Source organism: Mycteria americana, chromosome Z (genome assembly GCF_035582795.1).
Source record: "Mycteria americana isolate JAX WOST 10 ecotype Jacksonville Zoo and Gardens chromosome Z, USCA_MyAme_1.0, whole genome shotgun sequence".
NCBI classification, from domain to species: Eukaryota; Metazoa; Chordata; class Aves; order Ciconiiformes; family Ciconiidae; genus Mycteria; species Mycteria americana.
The window spans coordinates 13602592-13620423 of NC_134396.1; positions in this window are offsets into that span (position 1 = coordinate 13602592).

The following is a 17832-nucleotide window of genomic DNA, read 5'->3' on the forward strand; positions in this document are numbered from 1 at the left end:
GCACTTCACAAGAGAAAAAGATACTTCTTTATTCAATAAAGGCCAGTCTTCCCAGAAAGAAGGCTTCACCCCTCAGGAAAATGCTGATTTCTATTATTTGCTTTCCCTACATGAAGTGTATGAAAAGAGTTTCCTCTTTCTAGCTTGATGTCATTCACAGTAGCAACTGCAATTATTGAAACGGTCATGTACCAAAAATAACCTCATTGTCCCTCAAGCAGAAGAAAAATGTAAGCAGGTTGTTTTGTTTTGCTTTGTTTCCTTTGGAGTAATGTACTAAGTGATACAGATTTATTCCCTCATGACAAAGGTTACTGGAAAAGGTTTTTTTCACTGCAGGTCCCTGTATTTCTCTGGATTCCTCCTGACTGCCACCATCGTGGACCTAAGACTTTGGGTTCAACACAGAAATAGCACTGGGATGCATTTGGTGAAAGAGGAAGGTGATGGACAATAATCTATTGCATCAGTTGGCATTTTCTGAGAACTTCAGTTCTGCTGAGCACAGCACACCGCTGACAACTCTGGCAGTGATGGAGATGCTGGTTCCATGTCTGAGGTCTCAGAGGGCTGCATGCATGGGTCAAAAAGAGCAGGTGAGAACTGTCCTGCTGTGTGTCCCCTTGGTCCTCTCAAGGCAATATTAATAAGTTGATTGGGGGGGGGGGGGGGGGTTGGTTGGGTTTTTTTAACAGAAGGGAGAAATGTGGAATCCTTTAATGGCAACTGCCCAATGACTCAGCTGGTGTCAAGATTTCCAATAAGATGGAAAGAAAGGACCTCTTGATAGACAAGGCATGTGGGTTTCACACAAAACCTGGGAATAAGGAGATAGAAATACAGGTGGGGAAAGTTTTGCTTGACTATTGGGAAAGCTTAATGAGACGGGGAATCATTAAGTCGTGGAGTATTTACGCAGAGGACACGAAGGAACCTTGAACACCAGGGAAGGTGGAAGTCATGCTCGTAGAAACATTAGAAATATGCAGTGTTGTGAGCAATGCTGCATGGGAGGGGTATACGTCAGATGAGCTTGTAAGTCTTTCCCACATCTAAGTTTAGCTTTAGACACTTAACAAAACCACACCTAAAACTCTGGGGCAGCCATCACTAATCACAGTGTCAACAGAGTTGCCATGACTAATTGTGGAAGCCCAGATGCTGGTGATGAAAAGTCCTATGAGGTCACCAGTCCAGGCCTTGGACAATGCTGAACTGAAGATGTTGTCACAGGACAGAACATTTTCTATTTAAAGCAAGGGGTTGGGTGCCAGAAAACAAAGGCTCTGTTCCTGGTTTGCTTTTGACTTCCTGCATGGGTTTCCGCAAAGCCACTTGGACTTTCTGTACTTAAGTTTCACCATCTATAAAGTCAGTACAACACTTACCTACCTCACTGTGTGGCTCCAAATTCTAGCATAGGCTAGAATCCAAAGGCCTTTCTTGTCGAAATTACTGTACATGTACACGGAATAATTTCTTATTCCTGTTGCACATTTCTAAGCTTACTGCTGGACAGCAGCGTCTAGGAGTGTAAATTGGGCAAACCTCCTTTGCTATAAATGGTGCTTCTCAACTACTTTTAAAAGATATAATGGATAGTACAAGTAATCTGAGATTCTCCTGGAAGCTTTCAAATACAAAACATTTTTTAATTTTTGCATGAGTGTTCTTTGCTCACTCTTTCCATCACTGTTTTTTGTTTTTAAATCACAGTAAAAGGTTAATGAGAAACTGAGGATTTAAAATTATCAGGACAAAATGCATATCTATCTTTGACAATAGTTTAAATAAATTGATTGAATTATAGGCCACAAGGTAGGCATCTGGCATTACTTTAGTATCTCTGCTGATCTTTGGCAAACCAGCTGCTGCACTGAGGGTTAGCTAAAACATTTTCCTAACAACTTATGGTGGCTGCATGCAAAAGAAACCATCAGCCATCAGACTGATCCTTCACCTGTCAATGCTGAACACTTGCTTTAGTGATCTCACTTTACTCCTGCAGACGACATGGCAGCCACAGATATAATAAAATATTCTTTCCGTGCATCCTCTAAGAGCTCCGTTTTTTAAAAAGATATTGCAGAGATTTTATCTTTACGTTAGGAATGAGGAATGTATCATCCCCACAATTTTCCATTACATTTTACTAGGACTTTATCATATTCATATAGTAAAAAAGTTATTGTAAATGATAAAATCTGGTTTTACTGGTAGTGTCTCATAGTCAGTAAGCTCATATGATAATGTGCTAATGCAGAAAAAGAAAGGAACTTTATGTTCACAACACTGTATTATTAATATAGAGAACTAGGTGATCTTAGTGTCTCAATGCTTCTGTATTTTTAAAATTTAGAAGATGCTCTGCTAAATTTACTGGCCAAAAGCCTAAGTGTGTGACAGATTAATACAAAAATAACTTTGTCATCCCACATACTCTGAGATTCCAAAAATATTTTTTTTTTAGTGCTAGACAAAACCGTTTTCAATACATTTTCTTTTTCATTGGAAAGACAGATCTGCCAAAGGCTTTTTGGTGGAAAGAAACATGTACTCTGCAGTAGTGACTGGAATTTGGGACACTTATACTGATATTCACCTTTCTTAATTTTAGACATCTAAAATTTGAACTTGTGAGTCTGATCTAGTGACCTTAGGCTGCTTGTATAATCAATGGAGAAAAGTAGAGACATGTCGATTCATCTGACTGATGCTGTATATAAAATTTAGTATAAAATGAACCTCCTTCTAGAGGCAGTTTCTACGGTCAGTAGCCCAGACTTGGATATTTAACTTTTAGACATCTAAAGTTAGAGTAGATTAATTGTATCCTTAGTTAAAAATACCTTGTGTGTTTAAACTGGAGAGGATCTATCTCATTCTAGTTTTCTCCAAAAGTCCAGCCTGAGTTAAAAAAAAAAAAAAAATGTTGAAAAAGGTGGGTTTCTGTAACATTTTTCATTCTAGATGAACTGGCATTTCCTGATGAAGAATTATGGAGATAAATTGCCAGACAAATTTACTGTAAGGTCTTCAGTAGAGTTCCAATTCTCTCTAACTACAAAGAAACCTTTTTTCTTAGAGAAATTACTTCAACAGATTTACAAGGAGTGAATGCAATATTTCCCCCTTTTCATGTATTAGGAAGAAATTTTGGTGGGAGATATACCCTGCATTTTTTCTGTGCTCTTTCCCTGTGTAGACACTGTTAGTCACTTTCAGAGACAGGACTCTTGTCAAGATGGGCTTTGTCCAACTACTATGACAATTTTTACATTATTTCTTTGTCATAGTTCCATCAGTGTCAATGCAATTGTACAAATACTCATCTTTGAAGCAAGATCATAGTGAGCTAGGGAATTACTTCCTTCCGCCATCTGTTGCAATGTCCATGGCCTAACAAACTCCACAAGGACAGGCATGTTTGTCTGAGGACACCAATGACAAGACAGCACTATGATGCATTACACAGAAGGGGATCCTGTATGGCACATTTACATGATTAAATAAAAATGTAATAATTATTATCACATATTAAAACAGATTTTTAAACTGCTATTGGAATTCAGATTGTTATTTAACTCTCTCTGCACCAGAGATCTGCACTTGTGAACTCTTGATGGATATCAAGTTTTGGGCTCCCCAGTATAAAAAAGACAATGACATACAGAGGCAAATCCAGCTGAGGGCCAAGATAGTCAGGAGACTGGAAAACATGAAATATGTGAAAAGGCTGAGGGAACCGTTTTTATTTGGCATTAAGAAAAGAAAAGTAAGGGGACGCCTCATTGCTGCCTGTAGCTACTGAAAGGTAGTGCACAAGGGAGACAGAGTCAGACTTTTGTCAGACATGCACCAGGATGAGAGGCAACAAATACAAGATGGAATGAGGGAAATTCCAACTAGATGTGAGGAAAAAAATATGTACTCTGACAGTATATTGAAGAGGAGAGAGTCTGGGGACTTTCCATGCTTGAAGACAAGCAAAACCTGGATCTACACCGCCCAGAGCAACCTGCTACCTGGCCCTGCTTTGAGCAGGGGATTGCACCTGGTGGGCTCCAGAGGTCTCTTCCAATGTGAACTACCCTGTCATGCTATACTGTCCATGGTCATTCACCCACAAAATGGGAGCTTAGCATGAAAAACCCTGGCCTTCCTATAATATTTACAAAGTCTTTAAATTCACTGATTTATGTACAGGTGGAAGCATCGTGCCCCCATCAATCTTATTCAGTTCAACAAAGCAAATTCTACTGGATTGTCTGTAAAATATCAAGGCACTCATAATCACTGCAGAGTGAGTGTCAGTGAGAAAAAAACATCCAATAAATAATACAACTCGATTTACAACAATTTGAGGGTTTACGCTTGAAAAAGGACCTGTGCTAGTTGTCATTATTACATTTTATGTTACACTAGCACCCAGGTTAAGTCTAAGTGATTCATAAAAAGACTATCAGGATCATAACTTTCTACATAATTGCTATACATGTATTTTTTTATAGTATAGAAATGATTTTTTAAAAGAATTTTTAATGAGTACTTACCTTTGTAATTTGATGTAGCAATTAGAATCTTTAATGGTACGCTGAAGATTTCTTTTGAAGCCATTCCCTCTTCCTTCCACTTATGAGTTGAAGGAAGGGGATTTCTTTTTTAATTATTTTTGCTAATCCTTTTGGTGTACACTTCATTTATCAACAGCATCATAAATCTTGTATTTAGCAGTGGTTTTTTTGATCTTTTGTACCAACATTTGTCTTCGGGAAACTTAAGACTTTCACCCTACTATAGCATACATCAGAAAATGAAAGACCGCATGTTTTTATTTGCCAGCTTAATTACACGTAATAATAAATCTTCACTTAGGAGCACTAGGATATCCAGTGTGAACTGTCAAGTTCTTACACTGACAGTGGTTATTACATTTCATAACTAAACTAAAATTAAATATCACACATAACGAAATGCCTATAAGTCAAATATTCTGTGCCCTGCACAATAAAAATATGCTTGATGGACAAGCTTGCATATTAAAATGAGAAAAAAAAAGCTATATTCCTTAATAAAATAATATGTCCATTAAGATGACATCTCTGTGCTTATAAGGAATATAAAACCAACAGATTTTATATAGAAGGAACACTAAAGAAAAGAAGTCACCCTAAATAAATTATCTTAATGTAATTGGTATGAGTCTTCTGTTTTGCATCCATATTGATTTTATAGCTTTACAGCATTTAATTTGGGGTTTATCCTATGATTTGTGGTTACAAGTAGATTTTTACATTTTTTTTCCTCAGACTCAGTCCTAAAATCCAGGAGGTCATTCCATATCCTGTCATGTGAGCAGAAAAGGATGTGGGGATGCTTCTCTCTCCTCTCTCCTTAGTTTCACTGAGGTTACAGTTCAAAAAACTTTAAAATCCCAAAGTTCATTTGAGACTGTTTCCATGGCACATAAATTCAACCTGTGCTTTGGCTTTACAGCAATATTTTGGGCAATGCTACAGTTTCATGTGATTTCACTATGGCTATTTCATATAGTTCTTAATTTCACATACTATTAAATCCCTTTTAGCATAATCCTCTTCAAAAGTATTATTATGCAATCAAGTTATATTGCATCATTTTTTTTGCTAGTGCAACAGTTATATCAGTGAGAGCAAAATCTGGCAGTCCTGATATGATCTGAAACCAATATTTCAGTTTTCACACTATCCCAAATTATGAAGGCAGCTCCTAAGATAGCATTGCCTGTCCAGAGAAAATTAGAAGATTCAATTTGTGAGCCGTATTTCAATTTTTTTAAAATTAAAAATGGCTTTTAAATGAAAGATACCATATTCGTGAGAGAATGTGCCATATCTAGAGCTTCTAAATAAAGATGTGAAATAAAGATGGGGTAGAAGATGTAGCAAGGCAGGCCTCAAGTTTACACTTAGAAGCCAAAGCTTGATCCACACGTAGGGGCTACCTGTAAAGGAAATTGGTTTCCAGTGAGAATTCAGCTACCTTCCTTAAGAGGGACAAACCGTTTATGAGAGTACAAACCTTCCCTATCGCTGTCCCTTACCTTCTCTCAGCCTGATCCACCCTCCATCCCATTCTATCTTACCAAATATCTCAAGGTAATGGCACAGGTGTAGGAGCAATTCACAGCTAAGAGATGGTTCTGCAAAAACGGAGATATCTTATGGAAAAGGAATTTATGCCTTCTTTATGACTCCAGTGTAGCAGCCTAAATTACATTATCTGGAGTACAGTGCTTTAAAATGCTGAAGTGTTGTTTGTCCACTGCCACCCAAGTGATGCCCCTGTGGGAATACGCCTCAGCTCCCATAAAGCCATGGGACTGTGTATCCTTTCTGTGGAAATGTGGGATTGGAGAGCAAGAGGGATGGAAAGGGGCTGCACAGTGCCCAGGCCTTGCCACTGCACAGGCTCGGGATGTAACATGCACCCAACCCAGAGCTTCAGGCTCTTCTGCAGCCTACACCGAGGCACTGCATCACAGCCCCACAGTGTTGCTGAAAAAATACAGAGGTGCATCTCACAATCACAAAGCAAATCCTGATTGTTCCAGTCCCTGCAGCATTCAAGGACATTATCAAATGTCAAGAGCTGACACTTCCACAAGCTGGGTAAACTCAACCAATTTCCAAATGCAATTTGCAATGCAAATGCTTGCAGATTTCCATTCCTCCCATCCCAAAGCATGAAAGAGGCACATGCAAATATTTAGATTCTAATGTTGAATTTTCTCCCTGTTTGTTGCAGCCTTGCATTTTCCACTCCCACTGGGGGAATTAAAAAAGTTTTGAGTATCTCTACAACTACTCAAAACACCACCACACATACTACATATAAAACAAATTGCACAAGTGGAGCATCATTGTAACTGTTGCTGAATCAATTTCCTTCTTCATTTGTGAAGCGCATTTAAGAAGGAGGCAAAATGTTGTGAGAAGCAGGCACATAAAAGAGAGAGTTGAATTAATTAAAAAAACTTCACAGGGAAGTCATGTTGAGGCAGATCGCTGATGTGGAGACTCTGGGAGTCTCTGCTGTGTAACCAGGGGATTTCCCAGCAGCCTGTCCCAACTCAAGGTGAGCACAAGGTGCTGGGGGATGAAAGAACAAAATAGTTCCTTTGTGCTTTCAATTTGAGGATTTTCATAATCCTCAGTGAAAAAGGTTCATATACCACACACCTCTGAGGATGCAAAGTATTGCCCGTTAAAGGAAAATAAAAGAAAAGGAAAAAGAAAATGAAGCTTCTGTGACCTGCTTAAAGCTGGTTAGTAGCTCTGTGGCGGAGAGCAGAGTGCAGCCCGAAGAGCTCATCCAGGCTGACACATCTGGGCAGATAAGGGCAGAGAATGGAATTGTTTGGGCCAGTCTGAGTAGAAACAACAGGGCTGAGAGAACATGGGGGACATGAAAAGATGACAGCGAGTTTTTGACAGCCAGGGAAAGCAAGAACATGGCACTGTGTCTCTGCGGGTAAAACACAAGGTGTCTGTGAGAGGACTCGAGAACATAAGTGTCTCTGAGGATGACAGCATGTCTGAGAGGCTCTCTTTGGGGGTGAGGGATGAAATGTGGCAACAGGAATTTCTGTGTGTAGGTGTCAGGCAGTAGTAGAGCAGGCATCTGTGTGGGGGTAAGTATAAGTGTAGAGTGGTCGATGGAGGATTATGAGATGTGGTTTGCACTCTAGGAGACAAAATATTAGTGAAATGAAGCAACAGAAGGCAAGCAGAATAGCAGGGGGGAAATTATGACTATGAGGTTAGACTGAGGAAAAGCGTGCTCCACAAAAGGACTGAGGATGAAAAATATTAAAGAAATGAAACTGAAAGACAAGCCACAAATCAAAGGAAGAACCACCAAACAAAGGTACCCTGTGGAGGAGAAAAGTAATGCTGGAATGAGAATAGATTTAAGAAATCATAAGCAGGAATGAAAATATTATGAACCTGCAGCAATCTTCAGAAATTATTCCTCATGGGATTTATGTAACTATGCAGGATTCTGCAAATCTGGGCTCAATCTGCATAGAAAATGTCATATGACATTTGGGTCACAAGACATTTGCCTGTATCCCATTCATTGTTCATGTTGGTGTTGCATAGACACGGTATGAGACAAAAAAATTCATTCTCCACTCACAGTACCTACAGTGAAATCTCTGTAGGTATTATACATTGAATTTTAGGAGGCGAGGGTGTCTTCCTCCTAGAGCTATGTACAGTTTGGGTGTCTATTATAACGAAGACAATGTACCTGAAATTACGCATCATTTCACAAGGGTCTCCTGGGTGAAAGGGATGACATTGCCGGGAAATTTAAAATTCTTTTATCATTATCAGAAGACATTCATTCTCTGCGATGCAGCACACGGTTTCATTCGCACACACTGTGCCGCCCCAGGCACTTTCAGCAGGTACCACAGGCACCGCCGCACTCCTCGGCCTCTTCCCGCCCAATTGCCGGCCCGCGCCGCTGTAACGCGCAGCTCCCTCCTGCCACTGCGCTGCCGGCGCAGCCGCAGTCAGGCGGACTGTGCCGCCCTCAACTTCCTCCCTGGCCCCTGAGAAACTGCCGCTGAGCGCAGAGCACCGCTGAGGCCGGCCCGTCCCTGTGGGTGGCTGCCCGCTCCTCTCCTCTCACCTAACCCCCGCGGGGCCGCCCCTCGGGGCCGGGGCGGCTGCTCGGCCCCCGCAGCACCGGGGCGGGCCGGGCCAGGCCAGGCCAGGCCAGGCCAGGCCAGACCAGACCAGGCCAGGCTGGCCCGCAGCTGCCCGGGCCGGCGCTGGGAGCAGCGCAGCCGGGCAGGGTCAGCCCTTTGCGACAGCAGCTTAGGAAGCACCTGGTCAACAGCGGGAGTTTCGTAGTTCAATAACTTCTGCCGTCTGTTGGAAAGACGTTTCATTTCTTCCTGTTTTGTTGGGTTTTTTTGGGAGCGGGAGGATATTCGGTTTTACTCTGGAAAGCAGAGCTTATTTCTCTGTGTTTCAGAGCAGAGGACATTAAAAGCCTGTGTGCAGCATGTGATATTTCAGGAAGATTAGGCAGTACCTTGAAATTATCTTTATGGCATGTAGCGAATGGGATCTGCTCATTCAGGCCTCGGGAGGCTACAGCACTCAGTTAAGCTCTTCTCCACTTCAAGGAGCGCCAGCCACAAGATGCTGCCCCTTGCTCGGTGTTTCCAAATGGGTAATGTTAGTGCCACGGTCCCAGATTCCTGGGACCTTACAAGGGACTAAAGTGACATTTTAATGAATCGTTTGAACATTGCTTCTAAGAGACTTTGCACAGAGTGTTAACTTTAGCTAAGGTTGCACTAGTCCTACAAGCAGCTTTAAGCATGGAAAAGACAAAAGGTTATTTCCAAAGCATTTTATGACTGCTTTCCACCTGGCCTCAGTCACACTCTCCAGAGAGGGTTATGTATTTATGTAATGCTAAATGTTGGTGCTACTTCAGCTGAAGGTACTAAACTGTACAAGTGTTTCCAGTACAGGCCAGGGCTATCCTGAGACATCCACCTCATAGGAGAGGCATTTTTTCTGCAAATCACCAGCAAATTTAAATGTTACTATGTTTTTGTTTAATTGAAGGCAGAATCTCAGGAATGAAGAGGAATTAGAATCAAATTTCCCTAAGGATTAGCATTTGTAAACATTGAAAACTTTGAAAATTCTTTATCAGTGTGTTTTGAGGAAAGCTAATTTTTCCTAGAAATGGAATACATATATGATCCCTGTAGGATACTTTATGGCTGATGGAGTATGCCTTCCTGCAAGAACTGAGCAGAAGCTAAATCAGTTGAATTTGAGATTAATTTCTGAAAATACAAGGCCTACAGCCATTCCTGTCTCTTTCAACAGTTGCGATGTAGAGAAAGTCCAGCTCCTGTGAGAGGTTTCAGCATAAATATGAAACTTTGTAATAAATTTTATGGTACTATTTGCATTGCAGCATATCTTGGAGCCCTGTTTATGTACTTGGACACCTCACTGAGACAGACACAAGTAATGAAACAGCCAATGCCCCCTAGAAGCTAGCACTGAAGATAAATGACAACTTAATCACCTTTGCCAGTTGGAGAATACAATATGTTATTAAAATTTTAATAGATTATAATGAACAAAATGTATTGTTGCACAGAAAGGGCAAAGCAGGCTACTCAAACAAAACAAAGATGTCTTTTTTCTTAGCTTAATGATGAATTTCATGTGCAGAATGACACAGTTTAACCCTCTGAGAGGAAAGATGAGGTATTCAGATAGTTCACTGAGTAGCAGGAGCGGCTGTTGGCCAAGGAGGTGTGAGTGGACATGGCACATTGCTCCAGAGCTGTACGAGTATCCCCTTGACAGAAGAGACTCTAGCCCATCTTTTTAAAATCAATGGTGAATGTAGTTGTTTTAATTATCCTCAAATTATCTATATGTACATCTTATGTATCTGTATACACCCCTCTCATGTTTTATTGGCTTAGAATATCAAGGAACCAGATCACAGGATTAAAGCACCCCTGGACTGGCAGAGCATTTTGAGGAGAATGACGGGGAAGTCCATTTCATGGGACAGTGTGGAACAAATATTCAAGGCAAAGTTTTCACTCCACAGAAAAAGCTGAGCCTGTACTAGTTTTAGTTCACACTGCTTATCACCAGTTTGTTGGCATCCCAAACCTTTCTAAGGTGTTTGATAGGTACACTATGAATTGAAAGAATATATAATCCAATAAATAGGTTTTACCCTCCCTTTCAAAAACAGAAGTCATGAAGGACATAGTATTCCTTTCAACAGTGACCTGCTGACTCCATGAGGTTGCACATAGACCTGTGTGAATTAGGTAGAGATATGCAGGCAGCCCCTTTATGGTACAGCAATGTGGAATATGACTCAGAGCCCCCTCCTCCCTACACGATTCACATCAGTGAGGTGGAAGTCTTCAATATCTGTGCATTTTTAAAATCAAATCAATTTTTCTCCTCATCAGTCTAGCTCTAAGCAAGCGTTACAGCAGGACTAAGCGAGTCTCACACAACTGCAGACATGTCTGTCTGTGTCCTGCGTACCCATCTTGGCAGGGCACTGAGCCCGAGCAATTACAAATTGCCTCTCAGCTGGACTTACCAGCTCTGACAGATGGCTTTGGCTCAGGCAACAGTCAGCACCCATGGGCTACAAGGCAAGAAACCCAGGTGGAATAATAGGCCCTCCATGGTAAGACACAGATGTGATCAAGTGCACCTGAAACCCAGCTCTTACCTAAGCTTGGCAAGTTGCTGTGCAGCAGAGGCCACTTACCTTATGTGCCTAGCTTGGAAAGCTGTGCTTCCTCTCCCTCCCACAGAGCACCCAGCAGGCTGCTCAAACTGCCTGGGGTTAGGGGTCTGAATTTGATCTAGTGGTATGCCTCACCTGCATCCTCTTCCCTTGTCCAACACACCAGTTCAAACTCAACAGAATTACAGGTTTGCACAAAATATGGAACACACTTGTGACAGTCCTTGGTAAAATAATTGGAGTATGATTCATGTAATTCCATCTAATCTTTAAAAGAAAAAGAGCAACGAACAGTTTGCTGTCATCTCTGGCACTCTGCAAATCCCTCTCTGGACTGTCATCAGCCAGGCTAAATTCTCTAGCACATGGCAGCCACCCTGCCGGACCTTTGTGCCCAGAGGCAGAGCAGCTGCCCATGGTGCAGGGTTAGCTGTGCAAGCACGTGAAGTCCTGGCAGGAGGACCAGGAGATCTTCTGTATCAGCCGTGAGAGAGTCTGGAGTCTAACCCAGAGGAAACACTTCTGTCAGACCCGCCCCACATGGCAAAGCCCTGACTTGGCAAAATATGGAAATAAATGCCTAACTCTAAGACTAGTAAATGGCATAAAGGAAATCCACGGGACTACGCAAGGTATATTTCATACGCAGGGGGACTACACAGCATCACATATCTGGTAAGAGGACTGCAACATTGCAGTACAATCTCTTTCAGATTTTAAATATTTTTAAATTGGATGTTTTACCTTAAGTGAAATAGGGTCGTATTTTGTTTGGTTTTTAATTTTATCAGAGCTAGACAAATTACATTTAGTCCTCCAAATGTGATCAGCAGTTTTAAAACCTAGCTGATCCTAATCCTCTTCCATAACTCCACTCTGCCCTGGATATCATCCCCTGGCCTCTGTGTCACAGTGCTTTAAAAAAGTACAACTGCCGAACTCATTACACTGCAGACTGAAGCATGAATGCATATCAGCTGTTCTCATTAGCCTGTAATGCTCAGACGTCCTCTCTGAAGGGTGAGTTACATCTCCCACAGTGGTTGAGTGACTGAGACAAAAATTACAACTGTAAAATAATAATGTAAAGATTTTAGGCCTGGGGAGAGTGTTTCCTGGTTAGATGGAGGTTGGAGATGCTGTAGGAAACATACCAGAAACAGATGGAGCTGCATTCAGCCTCATGAGAAGGCGGGGAGATGGGGACGGGACGAGTGAACACAAAAAAAAGAGCAAAACTACATTATCATGTTTGTGCTTTTTGTCAAATTTCATTTCCCTTTCTTTACATATGGAAACCTTTTCTCTGAATCCCATCTTACAGCATGGATTTTCAGCTCCCATGTGCAAAAACAAAAGCCAAGTTGTTTTTGACATACTTTCTAGCAGTTGAATAGCCATTAAAAGTTATGAGGCTGATGATGCAAGGCTAACTATTAGAGACCAAAGGGAAAGGTTCATGAACTGGAAGCAGTCAGTTCCACAGGCAGTTATGACAGAGCTCGGTTTCATATGAAACCTGCCATCACACCAAATCAAGTCAATTTAGAGCTCTTTGCTGCCTTATCATACATTATGAATAAGGGAGAGATAAAGAAGACAGAGACAGTGAAAGCAGAGACAAAGAAAACAAAGACAGTACTAGAGAAAATGAGCATTTCCTGCAACCTGCCACTTGTCACAAGTCAAGTGCCAGTTCTGTTTAAACATTTCGCTCAGACCCATCTGTTGCTGAACTCCAGTCAGCAAACTGAAGGTGCAGCACACTTCAGGGACCTCAGAAGTGGGGAAAGGAGAGGGAACAGCAAAGAAAGCAATTCACAGGAAATGTTCAGCTACCTCTGAAGTGGGAGAGCTAGCTATCCTCGGGCCACTGTGCCTTGCATGCTGCTAGCAACGCCTGTCTCCCTTTGGGGTTGTCTGCATAGCTAAGCACAGACAGTTGCAAGCAGGTTCTGCCCACAGAGCAAGCTGGCAGATAATCATAACCACAAGAGTTAATAGTCAGGAGGGGAGCAAGTCCCCCCCAGAATGAAGGAATGGTTTTACAAGCAAAGCGCTATGGGAATGCCAGAATGAGCTGAGAAACCACAGTTTCCTTGTGAAACAGTCCAGATCCTCAAGTGGGTGCTGCTAAATCCACTTCTGGGCTTCATAAACTAAATTACAAATACAAACATTAATGAGAGATGTGATTCATTTTCTTCCTCCAAACATTAATCTCTGAAATTTTAACTGTTTCCTTAACGTAGTCTAAAAGATCACACAAGCTAAATGATCATGTCAGCTGTGTAGCTTAAGCTGTGGGCATTCTGCCAAACTACTTGACCATGGTGGCTGTTCCCTTCGACTTTGAGGGAAATACTTTTATGAGAAAGTGTTAGGGTGGAGGGGAAGGAAAAAAGTTTAACCAACTTTGCTTTATAGACGATTCTTACTATAGCAGAGTTCGATTAGTACATCCAACACAGGAACCTGAAAAAACCTAGAGCAAAAACAGCAGCCAGAAGGTGTTCAGAGGGATCAGATGGATATCTCAGAAAAATTTATACTTTCATCTTTTTAGTGCCTCCAGAAAGAAGCTAGTAGCTGATTGCTGATCTAGATCTAATATTTTCCAGACCTACAACAGTATAGGTTCCAATCCTTACTTCTGTGAGTAATTTCAGTTGACTAAATAGGCACAGGCATTTCCAGAAATGGGCACATATGCATCATCCTTACTGTGCTCTATGCTTTAACCAATTTTTGCTACTGGAATAATACTCATTTTTACAGTCCAACACAGAAGCACAAAGACATCATCAGTATGCCTCAGGCTTCCTTACAGAATTGAAAGGAACAGTCTTCTCAGCAAAAGTCTCTTTTGCTTCCTTCTATTGATTTTTTATTTTTAAGAAACAACAAGAAGCAAAGCAATTTTTCATTCAAAGTACAGTGGCCCCGCCTCAGTTTTCAGATGATATTTTCAGCTGGACCGCTGTTCCCTGTGCTTCAGTACACCTCAGTGAATCTTCATAGCACTAACACAGAAAGGGAAACTGCGTGTCAGGTCAAATGCTTTACACAAAGTATACAGCAAAATGAAGAACAACTGTTCTGTTTCCAGATGACTTCAGATATCAGGAAAATACAGTTTCTTATCTCAGTGTCTTTGCAGCCTGGATCTCTGTAATGTGAACGAAAATGTAAGAGGGCACAATTAGGAGGGCTTTAATAGAGAAAGCTTTTGTAGTTCACCCACAGAAAGCGCAGAGGGGGCAGTGGTGATTAGAAAATTGCAGCAGAGTGGAAGAGGATTTTTTGTTGCTGCAAATGGTCCATACATGTTACCAGAATTCTCAAGAATTTATAAACATTCAAAAATTTAAATTAAAGGTATTCTTACTTTCTCTTTTTCTCTTTACTTTCTTTTGCTCTTCTTTCTTTCTGTCTTTCTCTCTTTTTCTCTCTTTCTCTCTTTCTCTCTCTCTCACTTTTAAAGATAATCAGGGTTTACTTTGTAAAGCACAGACTTAGCAAAAGCACAATGAACAAAAGCAATGTCAAAAAGTGAGCGAGACTATATGCATTCTTAAAGCCAGAGCTGCATTTAAGAATTTGGAAGAATTGGAGTGCATGTTTATTCAGCATTTTCTTAACACAAACATTCTATAAATATGACATTTTAGTATGTCTTTTGAAATACAATGTTCTCTAATGTACATATATGAAGGATATAGTCTATTCAGAATTAAACACATTAATTGTAATATTAAAAATGAAGATAAAAATTAGGATAATGAAATTGCCCACTACAAGTTAGTCTTTTACATAACATGAAAAGGGCTATTCCAGCCAATATATGGTCATTCAGCTGACAACTACATCAGCCCTAAGCTGTGACAGACAAAGCTGGACTACCTTCATATCACAGAACAACCTAGATAATGCAATAATCAGAATTTTAACTGCTGAATAAGTTAAATGAAGCATGACAATACAACTATATGAAAGAAACAGTCATCACTTGAATAAAGAATTGCAAAGACCAGGAAGAATGCTGAAAATGACAGATTACAGCAGCAAAATGGGACTGACATCACACACTGTTGGGGAAAGAGAATGGACAAAATGCACAAACTAGATCTGGGGATGTCTTATGTATACGTTCTGCTCTTCAGGATGAGAGAGCATACATACACTGAGGATAGAAAATTGCAACTTGTCAACAACTGCTGACAGGTCTGCACAAGAACAGAAAAAACAGTATTTTGTCCCAGTGAGATTATGGAGGATTAGGCTAACCAAAGAAAACACTCCTTCCTGGAAAAATATTGTGTAATTCTTCTTTTTTACATGTGGGACATTCTAGCTACAGGTCTTGGTAAGAACTTAGCTAAATCCACCCTCACAACTTTAGAAAGATACTACAAACACTGATAAAATAGTTCTGCTCCAAGGCAGAACTTGTTTCGTTGACTCAAGGTGATTGTCTGTCAGGGCTTCACTGAAGTCAACAGTGATGTATAAAAGACAAGTGACACAAGAGGTTAGTTTTAAAATATGATTTTGCTTTGATACTTCAGTAGCTATTGATACCTGCAGGTGATGGGATGGAATTGGGCTTAGTTTGACTGAGGTTTTTTTTCTATCCGAGGGAGTACCTCCAAGAACTGGGCATGGGTGCCCAAGAACACCAGGGCTGTGAGGTGCCTGTTCTCACCGAGCTGTGTCCAGGTCCATTGCATAGAGGGATTCAGCAGAAGAACTGTGACCTGAGCATCTCCTTGGTTTTCTTATCCTAGCAGCAGGTAATGTCCATGGGCTTTAGCCCATACATATGCTATCCCTCACCTTCCAGTGAGCCCCAGTTTCCCTGCAGGACTACAAGTGAGGTTAAGTAACCTGGCCTGGCTAGCTAAGGCACACAGATATCACATGCTCCTTCAGTTCTGGGCGCAATTCAAAAAAACCCAACCCAAAGCAAAAGACTTTACATAAATATACATGCAGAAATATCTTTGTATTGACGTGAAACAGAAGGTACGAAGTTAACATTGATCAAAAATCACATTGAATGTGAGCAAGTTACTAGCCCAAGCAGCTGCAGAATGCAAGGCAGACTCTACCACCACCTTTGACTGGTGAGTCAGGAGCCAGTTCCACCTGAGCAACTAGACGTGCTCATTGCATCTTAGCTGGGGCACTGGGCAGTGAGATACTTAGCACAGTGTTAACTGCAAATAAGTAAGACAAGATTAAACCATCAGGTCCTTCTGTAAATGCCTAATTCTTGTAGCATATAAGTCTTCTGTTTGAATTCACAAGTGAACATAAATTAGACCTTTACTAGAAAACAACAGACTGAATGATATAATTGAAATATCTAAATAAAACCAGCATTGTTGTGGCATCATTAAATACTTCATGCTTTGCACCTCTCTGAATGGCTAAATTTTAATCATGAATCCTAAACTGGATTGTGTTATCAGAATAGAAAATTACGTTTCCTGTGCTATCGCTCATTGTCAAGACACTAGATTCGTTTGGGAAATAAGGAAGATGGGACAGGAGAGGAAGATAAATGCCTGTTATTAAATTAAAAGATAACCCAAAATGTCATACCTAATGCTCATTTCTGCCCAGTTATTCATAACAGCTTAATTTTTCTCTAGAGCCTCACATAGGCATCAACCGACCTAGAAACCTTTTGATCAGAAATGTGATTAAGCTTGTTTAAGAATGAATTCGCTTTAAACTCTATCTTTTCTTTGCCAGATCCAGATTGCTCCAAGTTCTCTTCTGCCAGGCCCAAAAAGTCCCCTGGTCTCCTCAGCTAATCACTCCATTTGCCCTTAACCCCAATCTTTACCTCTGTGGACATAGCTCTTCCTGCAAGAAGGATGACACTTACCTCAGCTGCCACCTAGCCCTGGAGATACAGAAAGTCCTTAATCGTCGTACTTTTTAACGTAAAGCTCTTTATCTGCCTAAAGCTGTGCTTCTGGCTCTGCTCAGAAATGTTTCAGCCTTGATGGTTTGGGGCAGTTCAGTGACTAATCCAAACTTAAGCTTTACCAGGATTCACAAGCTAGCTGTTCTTCTTGTCTTGCCTCCAGGCTTCACCTAGCATGTCTTCTTAGCATGGGCAAGAGACATAGTCTTGTTTGTCTTCTATCTAGTATCTGAATGGCTAGAGCCCTCACTTAGGGCAATTAGGATTCGATTCCTTTGTAACCTCCTTAAAGAGACTGCCCTAGCTGCTAGGAAGTAAGGTACTATGGAATGAGTACTTCCAATGTCTTTATGGAGCAGTTATCAATTTTGCCTGGAAAAATGACAGCAGAGGCAGAGAAAGTGTAAGTGTGAGCATGACACTGGAAGCTTAATAACGGAAAAGATTGGTGCCCAGAACCTTTTTCACTGAATAACTTCCTGTTTTATGCTAAATATGCACTAGAACAGGAACGAGAACCCACCATTATGGACCATGATGGTTTGAAAAGGAAACATGATTCCTTTACCATTGCTTAA